General features: G+C 38.3%; 1 long non-coding RNA gene across 1 annotated transcript; it reads left to right on the forward strand.

Moving 5' to 3' along the window:
• Positions 1-1,091: 1,091 nt before the first annotated feature.
• Positions 1,092-3,576, forward strand: LOC139188890 (uncharacterized). The gene is made up of 3 exons (XR_011572279.1): positions 1,092-1,685; positions 2,383-2,440; positions 3,262-3,576. It is a non-coding gene; the product is annotated as an uncharacterized lncRNA (long non-coding RNA).
• The last annotated feature ends 12,548 nt before the right edge of the window (positions 3,577-16,124 follow it).

Below are 16,124 nucleotides of genomic sequence, written 5' to 3' on the forward strand. Positions count from 1 at the left end.
TGTCGCTTCCTCCCTTTATCTCTCCTTTTTCCATAAACTCACTATTTAACCCTAATTCATAATTTCGTGCCAACTTCATGCCAATTGAAGAGAAATTCTCAAATCACTGTAACAATTCAAAGTTTTAGAATAGTTCAAACTCCAATTAAAGTAAGTGTCCCGAAATTTCAAAGACAATCCTGAAAATAAAAAATAGAGTCTTTGACATAAGTAGCATTGTCATCTCTACTTCATATGATGGTCTTCCTTAGTTATAGAGTTGCGGATACACAAAAAAATTTCCCATACAATTTGCGCAAAGTTTGCTTCAAAAGGGAATCACAACTATTTCCATGTGTCTTCCTTAGTTATTCTAATATGTTTGACTCAGCCCACCTCCAACTTCCAACTGCATTCCTTTGAGGTCATTGACATAAGAAATTAAAAAAAAAAAACTTCAACTTCGTTGCACCATAACATTATTATCTGGTGTTAGTGTTTTATTTAGGGTTCTTTAGATATAAGTTCATACAACTCGTGATTTTTGTATAAGAACCGACCTATCTTTAAACAATCAATATAAACTCAAATTTTACATATGTTGCCACGTTAGAAATTAAGTGACCTATTACTCTATACAATTACAACATATACCACTACCCCTCTAACGTTTCCTTATACACAACCCTCCAATTTTGGCTTCAATCATGCCCACATAATATGGGCATTAAATTCTAATTACTTACATATGAGCTACTTATAATATATATGTATTGAAATAAAGTTATATTTTTATATTTTTTAGGTAAATCATTACATATATTCGTTGTCACAGCCCGTCCCTGATTTTACGAAAATGCACTAGAGGTGAAGGGTTTTTGACTTTCGTTGACCAACGTATAGTGAGAAGTACGAAATTATTTCAGCGTATTCCTGAAGTACTTGTCAATACGAGCAGAAGAGGATTTAGAGTTGCGGTTAAAGTTTTACAAAACTCTAACCTGAGAAGTACTTTTACTTTGGTTAATATATATATATATATATATATATATATATATATATATATTATAACTATTATTATTTTATTAGTTGTTATTAGAATTAGAAATGGGAAAAGAAAGAGGAAGGCATCGGGAAGAAAGGAAACAGAGGAAAAAGAGAAAAAGAGAGATTGGGCAAAGCTGCCCAATCGGAGAAGAAGAAGAAGAAGAGGCCGAATGGGGAGAGGAGAGAGAGGGGCTAGACCTTTCAGAAAGCAAGAAAGGAGAGAAAGGAGAAGGGAGAGAAGCGGGGGAAAAAAAGAAAGAAACGGGTTTTCCCCACCCCGTGTACCCGCGCACCCATATCTATTTTTCCGACGATTTTCACCGGATTTCTCACAAATTGGATCAAGGTACCACCCCCAATCAACACCTAGACCTTCCCTCTTCATGTTTCACCCCAAAAATCTTGAAATTTGGTGGTGGTTTGGTGAAAAACGCACCCGTGGGTGCCGCGAGTTTGTGTTCGAAATCCTCCAGTTTTTGAAGCAATTTCTTCCAATCACTACCACCCCTAGCTTCCTCCTAAGGCCTAGAACAAATCCCAAGCATTGGTTGGGACAGCGGAGTTGATTTGAGGATGAATTGGAACTCACCCAATTCTAGGGTTTCGCACGGGTTTGAGAAAATTGGAGCATTTTTAGGCCAAATTGGCCTTGGCCTCAGGTATAAAGTTTACTCTACTCATTGAGATCTTCATTTTTGTATTTTTTAAGAATTTTTTGAAATAGTTGGATTTTTCGGCGAGCCGGGGCGGCCGACCGCCACCCACGGCGGCGCGTGCGGCGGCACGTGGCCAGTGGGCCGCCAATGTTATTTTTAAGCTATATTTGATGTCTTGAGTTCAGTTTTGATAGTGGCTTAACATTGGTTGATCATTTGGACTTAATTTCGATACGATTCATGGTTAGGCCAAAAGATGAATCGACAATCCAACCGTCGGATCGTCACCAAACTTTGATACGTAGTAGTACGTAATATTTGAAGAATTTAGGAACTTACGGATCGGGAATTCAATGGACGGATCTTTCCGAATTGGATTTTCAAGTTCATAAAATAAAATGTTAACCGCCACTTAGTTTTGGAAATTGGCGGAGATCCAACCGTCGGATCGTAACAAAATTTTAGTATATTGTTCTAAAAGCTTAATGTGTATCTTGGGAAGTGACGGATTAGAAATTTGAGTTGTGAATCTTCCAGATTGAGTTATTTGGGGTTATGACCCTACCGTCGAACTTAGTCGACGGTTGACCTTTGATCAACGGGTCTCGCATTATTCTTGAATGCCCTTGAGGATATGTGTTATGTGAATTACATATTCTATGAATAAGAGTTCTGAGATGTGGTTTGATAACTGTTTTAGGCACCGAGCATTCGGGAGGTCTTGGTTCTGATGTTAGGGAGTCGTGCGCGGACCCCAGGTGAGTGGGCAGTTATTTTCTGTATATACCTATATACTGCTGATTTTTCCCAGAAATTGAATTTAAATGAAAGTATGTTTTAAAATGCCATGCATGCATAATATATGAAATATATGAATTAGTATTTGATGCATATATATGAAATGGTGATGTGGACGCACAGGTGAGTATCAGGTGAGTTTTATGTTGTTCATGTGATTTTTTGATGATGTAAATTGTGTTGAGAGCTCTTAACCTGCACCCCTGGTGTTAGTACTTATATTATTCACCCCGCACCACACGCTCACCTTTGATCCAAGTAGGTGCATGTCGTACAGACCATTAGAAGTGGTTTCAACATTACAGACCATTAGAGGTAGTTCCAACTTGTAGGTGACTTTAGATTATTATACAGCTGTTGATGAGAGAAGCACTAGAGCGTATTCTTACACCATTCTTGTCGTATAGACTACTTCAGGTAGTTCCGATTTATGTGCAGAGTAGTGCCGTACAGGTCACAGTTGGTGACTCCGGTTGGATTAGATATTGAGCTATAGAATTAACCGTACAGGACAGCTGCAGGGTCTCCGGTTGATTCCTTATTTCATATGTTATATTGATGCATCATTATTATGTTTTGAAGCATAGCATGTCATATTTTCCTGAAAAGTGTTAAAGACTTGTGATTTGAGTTATTTGCTGTTATATATGGATATATATACATACTATTTTCTGGGAAAGTATACAGGTTTTACAGTGAAGGGTTAGAAGTGTTATTAATCGAAACATTTTCGAAAAGCTTTGTTTTACTGACCCACTCAATCTTTTTTGCACCCCTCCAGGTTCTAGTTACCAGTGTTGGTGGCTCACGAGGATTCCTACAGTGTTCTGACAGACCACTTAAATGTAGGACTCACCTTCGGGTGTTGTAATTTAGTAATGGTTCTACTTGACTGCACTTAGTACTTATGCTCTGAATATGTGTGTTTCACACTTAAATTCACTCTAACATGTTAGTTGGATATTATTGCTAGTAGTTGGTTTTTTATTCCTTTGTATTTCTTTTATCTTTTGCTTCCGCATTGCACTTTTGGTTACGTCACGCCCACGTGACAGCCAGCAGGCCTTGATTCTAGGATCGGGGTGTGTCAGTTTAGTATCAGAGCCTAGGTTGCAGTCCTGTATATCTTGAGAATTTCTTAGTGTTTTCTGTCAGAACTATACCGCCTCGTAGAGAGCCATGTCATTCAAATGAACCTAGTTTCCCTGATATAGTTAGGGAAAGCTATTGCTAATGTGATTTAGTTTGTTATCCGTCCTTCCCAAATGACTCCCCTTAAAAATGGTTATAAGTTGAAACTGAATCATTTTAGGGAAAATGAAGGACCTGAGGGAGCAGAGTGATGACTCGATCATTTAGGAAAGACGTTAAGCGTTATGCAAAGTCAAGAGAATCTTCCTTTTGAAATGAGGATCAAGACAACTACTTGGTTTCTGAGTATTGAATCTGCATCTTGGTGGAGACAAGAAGCTTATCAATTGACGCTAGAGGAAATTGTTGATTGATAGTTGTTTAAGGAATGGTTTAAGAAAAGATTTATTCCTAGGGCATACATGGATGGTAAGAAGCAAGAGTTTACAAATTTGAGACAAGGAAAGATGTCGACGAATGAGCGCTATAGAAGGTTTATTGACTTGTCTCGTCGCCATTCGAATGTTGTTGCTAATCCGGTTGAGACGCTACGTCATTTTAAGATGAGTAATAAGAAGATGTAGTGTTCTTTGGCGACCATTACCCAAAGTGTTTCTTACCCGGAGTTTTACGAGATTTTGTTGAAGAATCTGAGAATATGTTCAGAAATAGCGATGAAGAAGAGGAAAAGAATATGAATCAAAGGAAGGATGACCAAGGTAAAGGTCAGTCATCTCAATGACCTCGAAAAACTCAGAGCTTCAAAAAAAGTGGAAATAATTCTAATTCTTCTAGCAGGTTTTCGTACTATTGGTCTGAGAATAGGTGATAGTTTCACTGGAGGTCCCAGATTCCAGAGGCAGGAAAATATTGGTAAAGGAAATGTACCTTTGTGCCGTAGGTACAATAATATACACTTTAGACAGTGTAGGCGAGAAAGCTGTGGATGCTTTACATGTGGACAAATGGGACGTAGAGCTGCAAATTGTTCCCAGAATCGGTTGATGCCCAGTAGTCTTCTTTGCCACCACCAATGCCGATCCAGTAAGTTCCTGGATCCATTAGTTATGCTCAGATAGGCCATGGTGTGCAGGGGCGAAGTAATTAGGCTAATAGAGGTCGTGGAAGATGACAACAAGCCCAAGGACATGTTAACCACATATCACTGCACGTTGCTCAGAATCATTTGGGTTTCATCATGGGCACGTTAAACATTTGGGTCACTTTGCCAGAGTTCATTGGTTGTGATGCAGAACTTTTATGTTTTGGAAGATGCTGTCAAAGAAAGCGGTGATTAAACACGATCGAAGCGTGCATATGTATTTCCCCATGAAGGACAAGATGATAATATTACACCATCGAGAATTATTACTTACTTATCAAGACAACAATGGGTTATTAGTATTGCAGGCTGCAAACCGTAATATTAATAACTTATTCGTTGGATTTGTTAAGTAAGCAAGCAGGTAAGTCATTCTATGATAGTATTGTGTTTTCAGGATGTCCGGTAATGGTGAAAGATATAGTTATGTCAGTGAATCTTATCCCTTTAGATATGGTGGATTTCGATGCTATTCTAGGCACATATTGGTTGCATTATGATCATGCCAATATAGAGTGCTACGGGAAATCAGTTACTTTCCATCATTTTGGATCACCAGAGATTACTTTTATGGGTGAGCAAAGCGGAATGAGGTATGCCATTATGCTGTTGTAAGAGCAAAGAGATTGTTATCAAAAAGCTGCCAACGATACTTAGCTCATATGATGCTAATTGATGCTACACTGAGTAGTGTGGAAAATGTAAAGGTGGTTAGACATTTTTCCTGTTGTAATTACGGATGAGTTACCTTGGTTACCGCCAGGCAAAGATATGGAGTTCACCATTGGTTTATTTCCAAGTGTAGATCTTGTATTAAGGAATGGCTCCTGCAGAGTTAAGGGAATTGAAAAGGCAATTGCAGGAATTGATCGATAAAGGTTCTATTTAATCGAGTACGTTACCTTTCGGAGCCTCAGTTTTTGTTGTGAAAAAGAATGACGGGACATTAAGGCTATGCATTGATTATGAGCTATTGAATCGGGTAACGATTGAGAACCGTTATCCATTGCCGCGCATTGATGATCGTTTGATCAGCTTAGAGGTGCCTATGTGCTTTCAAGAAAAGAGTTGAGGTCTGGTATACTCTTAAGTCGAAAGTAAAGCATGCTAGTCATTTTGAGTTGGTGTTGCAATGTTTGAGGGAACATTGGTAGTATGCAAAGTTTGACAAATGTCAATTTTGGACGAATCAAGTGATATTTCTGGGACATGTTATATCCGCTTAAGGTATTCAAGTGGATCCTTAAAAGGTAGCAGCGGTGGAGAATTTGGAACAAGCGCGAACCGTGAATGAGGTATGGAGCTTTCTTGGCTTAGTAGGCTACTATAGACGGTTGTTAAGAATTTTTTAGTCATTGCCTTGCCATTGACGAGATTGACTAGAAAAGAGGTTAAGTTTGAATGGATTGAGAATAGAAAAACGAGAAGAAGCTTTATTGGCTAATTTTCAAGTTAGGCCAATTTTGGTTGATCGTATACTCGATGCCCAAATGAATGAGGAAGAAATTTAAGAATTAATTGAGGCAAGGAACGACGAAAAAAAAAGAAAAAAGAAATACCTTAGAATTAGAGAATCAGATGGCATACTTATGCAAGAAAACATGATGTATGTGCCTAATGATGTGGAATTAAAGAAAGCAATTTGTGATGAAGCACATATTTCAGCTTATGCGATGCATCCATGAGGTACTAAGATGTATCATACCCTTCAACTATTTTATTATTGACCGGGTATGAAAAAGGAAATTGCTGAGTATGTAATTAGGTGGATCATCTGTCAGCAGGTTAAAGTGGAAAGAAAGAAGCCTTTTGATGCAATCACTTCCTGTTCCACGGTGGAAATGAGAAAATATGTACAAGCTTCTTCGTACACAAAATGATTACGATGAAAATTGGGTGATAGTTAATTGGCTTACTAAGTCAGCGCATTATTCTTCAATGAGGGAACAGTAACATTTCCAGAAGTGCAACAGTTATTTACTTGTCTTATGGAAAAAGAGAGATTTGGGCTTACGGATCCATTGAACTTTTTGGGCATGTTAGTCTCGTCAGATTCCCGGAAGTAACACTATAAGGCCAAAGAGAGTTGTGTCATGTGTTTCAGAATTTTTGAACTTGTGGATGGATGGTAATTGGGGAGCAAAGGTTCAATCACGAATGGTTTGAAAATGTAAGGCCCTGAGTTAGTGGAGGAGACTACTTAGAATATTCAAGTGATTATGTCTAACTTGAAAGCGGCCCAGGATCGACAAAAGAGCTTAGTAGACAAACATATCACTGACCGGGTGTATAATATAGGTGATTGGATGTTTTTGAAATTATTGCCTTGGAAAAGTATGATTCAGTTTGGAAAGAAAAACAAGTAAGTCCTTGATACATCAGACCATATGTGATCATCGAAAGAGTCGGTGAAGTTACTTACAGGCTTGAGTTGCATCCAGAGTTGTCGAAAGGGCACAATGTGTTTCATGTTTCGATACTTCGACATTACATCTCAGATCCTTCACATGTGATACCTCCTCAACCTTTGGAAATCAATCTGGATTTGACATATGATGAGAAGCCAGTGACTATCTTGTATTGAAAAGACAATGTGCTGCGATATAAGACAATGAGTTGGTGAAAGTTTATGGAGGAATCTTTCAGCAGAAGAAGCTACTTAGAAAACAGAGGATCGGCTGAGAGAGATCTATCCCAGATTATTGTATGGTTATTGATGAATTGTAATTATTGTGTGAATTTCGAGGATGAAATTTTATAAGGTGGGTAGATTGTCACAGCCCGTTCCTGATTTTACGAAAATGCACTAGAGGTGAAGGGTTTTTGACTTTCGTTGACCAACGTAGAGTAAGAAGTACGAAATTATTTCAGCGTATTCCTGAAGTACTCGTGAATACAAGCAGAAAAGGATTTGGAGTTACGGTTAAAGTTTTACGTAACTCTAACCTGAAAAGTACTTTTACTTTGGTTAATATATATATATATATATATATATATATATATATATATATATATATATATATATAAAAGTATTATTATTTTATTAGTTGTTATTAGAATTAGAAATGGGAAAAGAAAGAGGAAGGCATCGAAAGGAAAGGAAACAGAGGAAAAAGAGAAAAAGAGAGATTAGGCAAAGCTGCCCAATCGGAGAAGAAGAAGAAGAGGCCAAATGGGGAGAGGAGAGAGAGGGGCTAGACCAATCAGAAAGCAAGAAAGGAGGGAAAGGAGAAGGGAGAGAAGCGGCGGAAAAAAAGAAGAAACGGGTTTTCCCCAACCCGTGCACCCGCGCACCCATATCTATTTTTCCGACGATTTTCACCGGATTTCTCACAAATTGGATCAAGGTACCACCCCCAATCAACACCTAGACCTTCCCTCTTCATATTTCACCCCAAAAATCTTGAAATTTGGTGGTGGTTTGGTGAAAAACGCACCCGTGGGTGCCGCGAGTTTGTGTTCAAAATCCTCCAGTTTTTGAAGCAACTTCTTCCAATCACTACCACCCCTAGCTTCCTCCTAAGGCCTAGAACAAAGCCCAAGCATTGGTTGGGACGGCGGAGTTGATTTGAAGACGAATTGGAACTCACCCAATTCTAGGGTTTCGCACGGGTTTGAGAAAATTGGAGCCTTTCCAGGCCAAATTGGCCTTGGCCTCAGGTATAAAGTTTACTCTACTCATTGAGATCTTCATTTTTGTATTTTTTTAGAATTTTTGGAAATAATTGGATTTTCCGGCGAGCCGGGGCGACCGACCGCCACCCACAGCGGCGCGTGCAACGGCACGTGGCCTGTGGGCCACCAATGTTATTTTTAAGCTATATTTATTGTCCTGAGTTCAGTTTTGATAGTGGCTTAACGTTGGTTGATCATTTGGACTTAATTTCGATACGATTCATGGTTAGACCAAAAGGTGAATCGACGATCCAACCGTCGAATCGTCACCAAACTTTGATATGTAGTAGTACGTAATATTTGAAGAATTTAGGAACTTACGGATCGGGAATTCGATGGACGGATCTTCTCGAATTGGATTTGTAAGTTCATAAAATAAAATGTTAACCGCCACTTAGTTTTGGAAATTGGCGGAGATCCAACCGTCGGATCGTAACGAAATTTTAGTATATTGTTCTAGAAACTTAATGTGTATCTTGGGAAGTGATGGATCAGAAATCTAAGTTGTGAATCTTCCAGATTGAGTTTTTTGGGGTTATAACCCTACCGTCGAACTTAGTCAACGGTTGACCTTTGATCAACGAGTCTCGCATTATTCTTGAATGCCCTTGAGGATATTTGTTATGTGAATTACATATTCTATGAATAAGAGTTCTGAGATGTGGTTTGATAACTGTTTTAGGCACCGAGCGTTCGGGACGTCTTGGTTCTAATGTTAGGGAGTCGTAGCGCGGACCCCAGGTGAGTGGGCAGTTATTTTCTGTATATACCTATATACTACTGATTTTTCCCAGAAATTGAATTTAAATGAAAGTATGTTTTAAAATGCCATGCATGCATAATATATGAAATATATGAATTTGTATTTGATGCATATATATGAAATGGTGTTGTGGACGCACAGGTGAGTATCAGGTGAGTTTTATGTTGTTCATGTGATTTGTTGATGATGTAAACTGTGTTGAGAGCTCATAACCTGCACCCCTGATGTAAATTATTCACCCCACACCACACGCTCACCTTGGATCCAAGTAGGTGCATGTCGTACAGACCATTAAAAGTGGTTCCAACATGTCGTACAGACCATTAGAGGTGGTTCCGACTTGTAGGTGACTTTAGATTATTATACAGTTGTTGATGAGAGAAGCACTAGAGCGTATTCTTACACCATTCTTGTCGTATAGACTACTTCAGGTCGTTCCGATTTATGTGCAGAGTAGCACCGTACAGGTCACAGTTGGTGACTCCAGTTGGATTGGATATTGAGCTATAGAATTAACTGTACAGGACAGCTGTAGGGTCTCCGGTTGATTCCTTATTTCATCTGTTATATTGATGCATCGTTATTATGTTTTGAAGCATAGCATGTCATATTTTCCTGAAAAGTGTTAAAGACTTGTGATTTGAGTTATTTGCTGTTATATATGGATATATATATATACTATTTTCTGGGAAAGTATACAGGTTTTACAGCGAAGGGTTAGAAGTGTTATTAATTGAAACATTTTCAAAAAGCTTTGTTTTACTGAGCCACTCAATCTTGTTTTGTGCCCCTCTAGGTTCGAGTTAGCAGTGTTGGTGGCTCACGAGGATTCCCACGGCGTTCTGACAGACCACTTAAATGTAGGACTCACCTTCGAGTGTTGTAATTTAGTAATGGTCCTACTTGACTGCACTTAGTACTTATGCTCTGAATATGTGTGTTTCACACTTAAATTCACTCTAGCATGTTAGTTGGATATTATTGCTAGTAGTTGGTTTTTTATTCCTTCGTATTTCTTTTATCTTTTCCTTCTGCATCGTACTTTTGGTTACGTCACACCCACGTGACGGCCAGCACGCCTTGATTCTAGGATCGGGGTGTGTCATTCGTCACATTATTATTATGGTGTGTAAAATAATTTACCTATATTTATATGTAATTTATAGGTAAATAATGTTGCAAGTAAATTGTTGTTGCATGTCTTAGTACATATATTAGGCACATTTTATTGTTTAACATATGCATGCCTGTGTAAATTAATTTACCTCTATCTATATTTAAAATATATGTAAATTAACATTTCTGTATGTTGTAGATAAATTATTTTACATGTACTAATCACACACCCCCGACCCGGAATGTCCACATGGACTCCGAATCGAGTTGTGTTGGCTGACACCAAGAGAGTGACGAAGCCATAAAGTGCAGTGATATGGAAAATGTGAGTAAATTTAAACCTAAAAGTGCCTAAATGGAAGAGTGCGCATGTGAGCGAGAATGAACCCATTTCACATGTGATGCTAGAGCATAAGTAAAGTACAGTGAAAGTATAATGAGAATTATACCATTGAAGGTAACCTGCAATACCAAGATTTGCCAAGAATCATCGTCGATACAAAAGCTCTGCCACTAAAACCTGGAGGGGCGAAAAACAAGGGTGAATGAGCCTAAAAATAAAGCTTTGTAAAAACCTTTTCAAAACCATAATAATCCATCGCTGTAAAACAAGTATAATTTCCAAAATAGCATACTACAAATAGTAAGAAAATACTTACCGTAAACTGTAATATCTCGAGCATGCAATCTTTCACAATATCTTATAAATAAGCACATAACATCCGATAATCATAACATCTCGCATAAACGAATATATCATATCAAGTGCTCATCAACATATGCTAACACACGAGTTCATGCAAAGATATTCTGACATGAACATGACTGAGTGTAATAATGATTTACGCTTTAGTACTACAATCACGTGAAGACTAATGCTATGCTCATCACATACGAGTTCTAATTGCATGTAGCAATCTAGGACAGGACTGACACCTACAATGGATCCAAAGTGAGCGTAAGGTGCTATGTGAACATACACATGAAGACTGACCCTAGCGTAAGCGAGTACAAACACCAGTGTAGCACACGATGAGCAAACAACATAAATATGATCATGCAATGGTAAATCGATAATTCCGTAATTCCATAATTCTAATCAATGAAATATTATTCCTGACCGTAAATACAATTAAATCATCCATACTAATCCGAATTCCGTCAAAACGCTAATTTTATATATACGTTAACCCAATCTCAGTATAATGAAGAACATTCTTTATCAAATATATAAATGGAAACTAAATAAATATATAATTTTAAAAGCAAAGACCCACTCACAATTTCTTGCGAGATCACATCCATATGAACTGGGAAAGCCGGAGTTTCCAATAGTAATAGCACCTAAGCATTATATTGGGACTCATTAGTAAAACTCAACTTAAATGATCAAATTTGAGAAAACAGAGTGCGGATTTGGAACCAGAGCGTTGAAATACGCTAAGAAGGGTCCCGGGTAATTTTCATAAAAAGTCAATGAAAAGTCAAAGTTCAACCCTAAAAAGTCAACCGAGCCGTTCCGGCGATCAACTACATTACAATTTTAAAATTTCACTAAATGGATGCCAAAAATAGACTCGAGGCGTCGAAATTAGGCTAAGAGGGTTTTCGAGAAAATTTGAAAAAGTCAATTAATGGTTAACAGTTAACTTTAATGGAATATTCTATTAAATTTAACTGGGAGTCAACAAAATATTCCAAGGGAATATTCCCTCTAAATTCAGAAATGGACCCGGGTCGGTCTCGCGGATCCGGGTTTGGATCTTTTTTGTTTTTTTTGTTTTTTTTCCTTTTTCCGATTGCCAATGCAACTCCTGGATTTTGGAAATTTCGCCGGAGAACAAAACGAGGTCCAATTAGCTTGAGTTCTCAACTATTTTTCACATTCTACCTACCAAATTGAAGCCTAAGAGGAGAGGAAGGGAAATATACCATCACTAGGTACTACCGTGGCTGAAAAATGGCCGGAGAAGCCTACAAAGTCGCATAAGTTCGCCAGAATCTGGGAAAAAGTCCCCTCGTCGTCTCTGTGTAGTTCCATCATCCAAAATACACAAACACACTTAGAATTGAATCATAAGGACAAAAGGATAAGGTTTAAAGTATTCAGGAGGCTTACCTAGGTCGGCATTGGTAAGAGTTCGCAAGGAAAATTTTAGCCAGTGGTGGTCTTGGTGTTTCAATGCCGTAAACATAAAGAAAGTGATAGGGATAGATGTTTGAGATAAAGAAAGAAAGAGAGTGATAAGAGAGAGACACGGTGAGTGTAGCTCGCTGTAGTTGTTAGTCTAAGGTGGTGGTTTCATTTTGTAAAGAATGAAAGAGTGTTTGGGAAAGATAGAGAGCAAAGAGAGTGACAAGAGAGAGACACGGTGGTTAAGAGTGTAGCTCGCCGTAGTTGTTAGTCTAAGGTGGTGGTTTCATTTTGTAAAGAAGGAGAGAGTGTTTGGGAAAGAGAGCAGAGAGTTAGAGGGAGAAAAGTGAAATGGCAGCAAGAGAGGGATCGAGAGCATTTGGAAGGGGACACATGAGTGAGGGAAAAGAGTGGGGTGTGGGTCCCCCCAGCTCACACTCCAATCCCATAAAAGACAAAACCAAAAAATATCTCCCGCCACGTGAAATTATCAAAATGCCCATCATGTTCATAGTTCCGTAGAATTTTCGTCGTAACTCCGAATTCGATTCCGCTTGCTCCTACTCGTTCATATTGTCGAGTACTTCGAGAATATGGTAAAATAATAGGTCATACACATCACAAAATGACATCAACGAAAGTCAACAATTTCACCTCTAGGGACATTTTTGTAAAATCACACCTTTAAAGTTTATAAAACTATAAAATCAGGGATAGGTTATTACACTAATATATATATATATATATATATATATTATATGTGTAAAATAATTTACCTATATGTATATGTAAAATAACTTTGAGGCAAATAACATTTCTTTATGTTGTAGGTAAATTATTTTTCATATATTAGCACATATATTAGGCACATTTATTAATTTCCCTACATATTTGTTAAATTACATCATTATATATATGTATGTATGTATGTATGTATGTATGTATGTATGTATGTATGTATGTATGTATGTTGCAGTCATATTTAGAATAGGAATGTGATTGTGTAAATCCTAATAGATATGGGAATGTATCTTATATTTCTATTAGGAGTAGATTACCTATTAAATGTTGTAATCTTAAAGGGAAAGGTTTTTACATATCCTACTACTATAAATAAAGGCACAATGGGGTGAATCAAACACACCTCATAATTAAATCACTCTCTTCTCCCTCAATATTGCCCGCCCTTTTTCTCTCTCTAAACCCTAGATCATTCAATCAAAAAGCTTACAACACGTTATCAGCATGCTATTACGAGAAGTTGAGGAATTGATGCATCGTAGGAGGAGGCTATAATCCACCAAATTCAAAGGCTTATTCGTTTTTTGCTAATCAGGTACGCTTAAAATAAAAAAAGATATTTGAAACGTCCACGAAGTATGAAAACATTCCCCATGATGCATGAACTCCTCTATGTTTATATTTTCCTTTCGATATATATATTGTATATGTTCATATATTTGTCAATTTATATATTTGTTTCATACATCGCACAATTAAATTATTATGTGGAATTTGTGAGTCAAAGTATCAAATTAAATTATAAGCATATTTAGGGTTTCCTAAACCCTAGAGGATTTTGAAAAAAAAAAATGGGGGATTGGACATGGTGCGGCACACCCACCGCACCATCATTATGCACACAAAAACCAAGCCTCGGCCTTATCTCAACAAGACCTGAAGCCCCGAGCCTATTTACTGCCTCGGCCCGCGTCACGGCCGTGTCTTCGATGCCAGCCCACAAGGCCGGGCTTGGTCCCTGCAGCCCGCACACATGCAACCAACCCTTTTTGTGGCTGGGCTCCGCATTCCTGCCCCTAAAACCCTTAGGCCAGCATTGCGTTGGACCTGCCCGTGCCCTCTCCTTCGGCCCACAATGAAACCCAGCTGCGGCTGGGTTTTCTCCTATCCTCCCGTGGCCTGCAGCCCACTCCTAAGGCCTCATTTTGGGCCTTACCTTTTTCTCAAGGCACCCAACCCATTCTTTGGGCTATGCTATATTTTCGACCCAATAATATTATTTTAATATTATTAGGCTTCTACAATCGATCTCATATGGCCCGATTTATTGAATTAATTAAAAGTAATCTGTAGTCCATTAATCTGATAATGAATCCAAAATTATTAACCTGAAGATCACTTTTGGACATTAACGATTTAATAATTTATTTTTATACTTTAAATCGTGACATACTTTCGTAGTAACGAAGCTCTCACACTTAAGTTCCCGAAGAACCTCAAATGCACTATATTTAATATAGTATATTGCATTCTATGTTTCTTGTAGGAACCTCTCATTATGAACTAATTGTTCATAAAACTAAATTGAACCTATAGTTTCAAATTTAGTGTCTTTGAAACCCGAAGTTTTCATTCAAAATATACCACATGAAACCTGTAGCTTTCATGCATAAATTAAACCAATACATGTCTATAGAACCTGTATATTCTACAATATATGTCTATGGCTTACCATATGACTAATCACGTTTTCCCTCTGTTTTAGGGACATGTCAAACTTGAACAAGCTCGATTTCTCCACTCTAGAAGTCTCTGGAAGAAACTATCTGAAGTGGGTTCAAGACGTGAAGCTCCATCTGACTACAAAGGGCATTAGAGCCATCAATCGAGACCCATTAGCTCGAATGCTGCTCCTGAAGCGCATACGACCTATTTTAGTAGCCATAAACGACGAAAGAATCGTAGTGGCCATGGCAATGGGTGGCAAGCCCAACCATAAGCCCAAGGTCAACAGAGTGCCTCACCTAAGGGAAGAAATGTGACCCAGCAGCGTCCACCACTCGCCCCTAAGGCCCCAAACTTCAAGAATAAGGGCAAAGCTCCTGTTCAGCCTGCTTCTACTAAACTGGACATGTGTTATCGCTGTGGATCAAAGGATCATTGGTCACGCGTATGCCGAGCTTCCCCTGAGGCTATTGCCAAGTATCATTCGTGTCATGAGTCTAACTTTGCACATGTGGATCATCCAGAAAATGCAACTACATCAATGGAGATATCGGATTTTCAGGAGGCGTCAGCGCCTATGGATGATTGAATTAGACATGTTTTAGGATGTTTACCCCTAGTGGCTGAACCCACTAGGAGTGGCCAACCCTACCCCCTATTTTTCTAGGTTTATGGTTTAATTTGGAATAATTTGTTTGGTTTTGGTTTGTTTTGAATTATGGATTGTTATTTGAATGGATATTATTTTCTCAAATCACTTAATTGAATGAATGGAGTTATATTTATGCATGTGACCAATTCAATCAATTTATTTCTAGGTATATCTAGTGGGGAAGTTAGTTATCTGGCAGATAGTGCAACCACGCACACCATCTTGCGTGAACGACACTATTTTACTAACTTAATACCCAAGAAAGCTCATTTGACAAATCTCTTAGGCTCATCCAACCTGATTGAAGGATATGGAAGGGCACATATCATGTTGTCTAATGGTACAATCTTGACCATTAAGGAGGCACTCTATTCTCCACGTTCCAGAAGAATGTTGCGAAGTTTTAGAGATATTCGAGATAATCATTATCATATTGAAACCACTGAAGATAATGGTTCTGAATTTCTTTGTATCACTTCATACGAATATGGCCAAAAGCTTATTCACGAAAATTTCGAACGTTTGCCTAGTGGGTTGTACATCACAACCATTCGCGGCATAGAAGCCCACAGTGTGGCCAACCCTATGCCTGAGTTCCAGGACAC

This window comes from Malus domestica, chromosome 10, assembly GCF_042453785.1.
Source record: "Malus domestica chromosome 10, GDT2T_hap1".
NCBI lineage: Eukaryota > Viridiplantae > Streptophyta > Magnoliopsida > Rosales > Rosaceae > Malus > Malus domestica.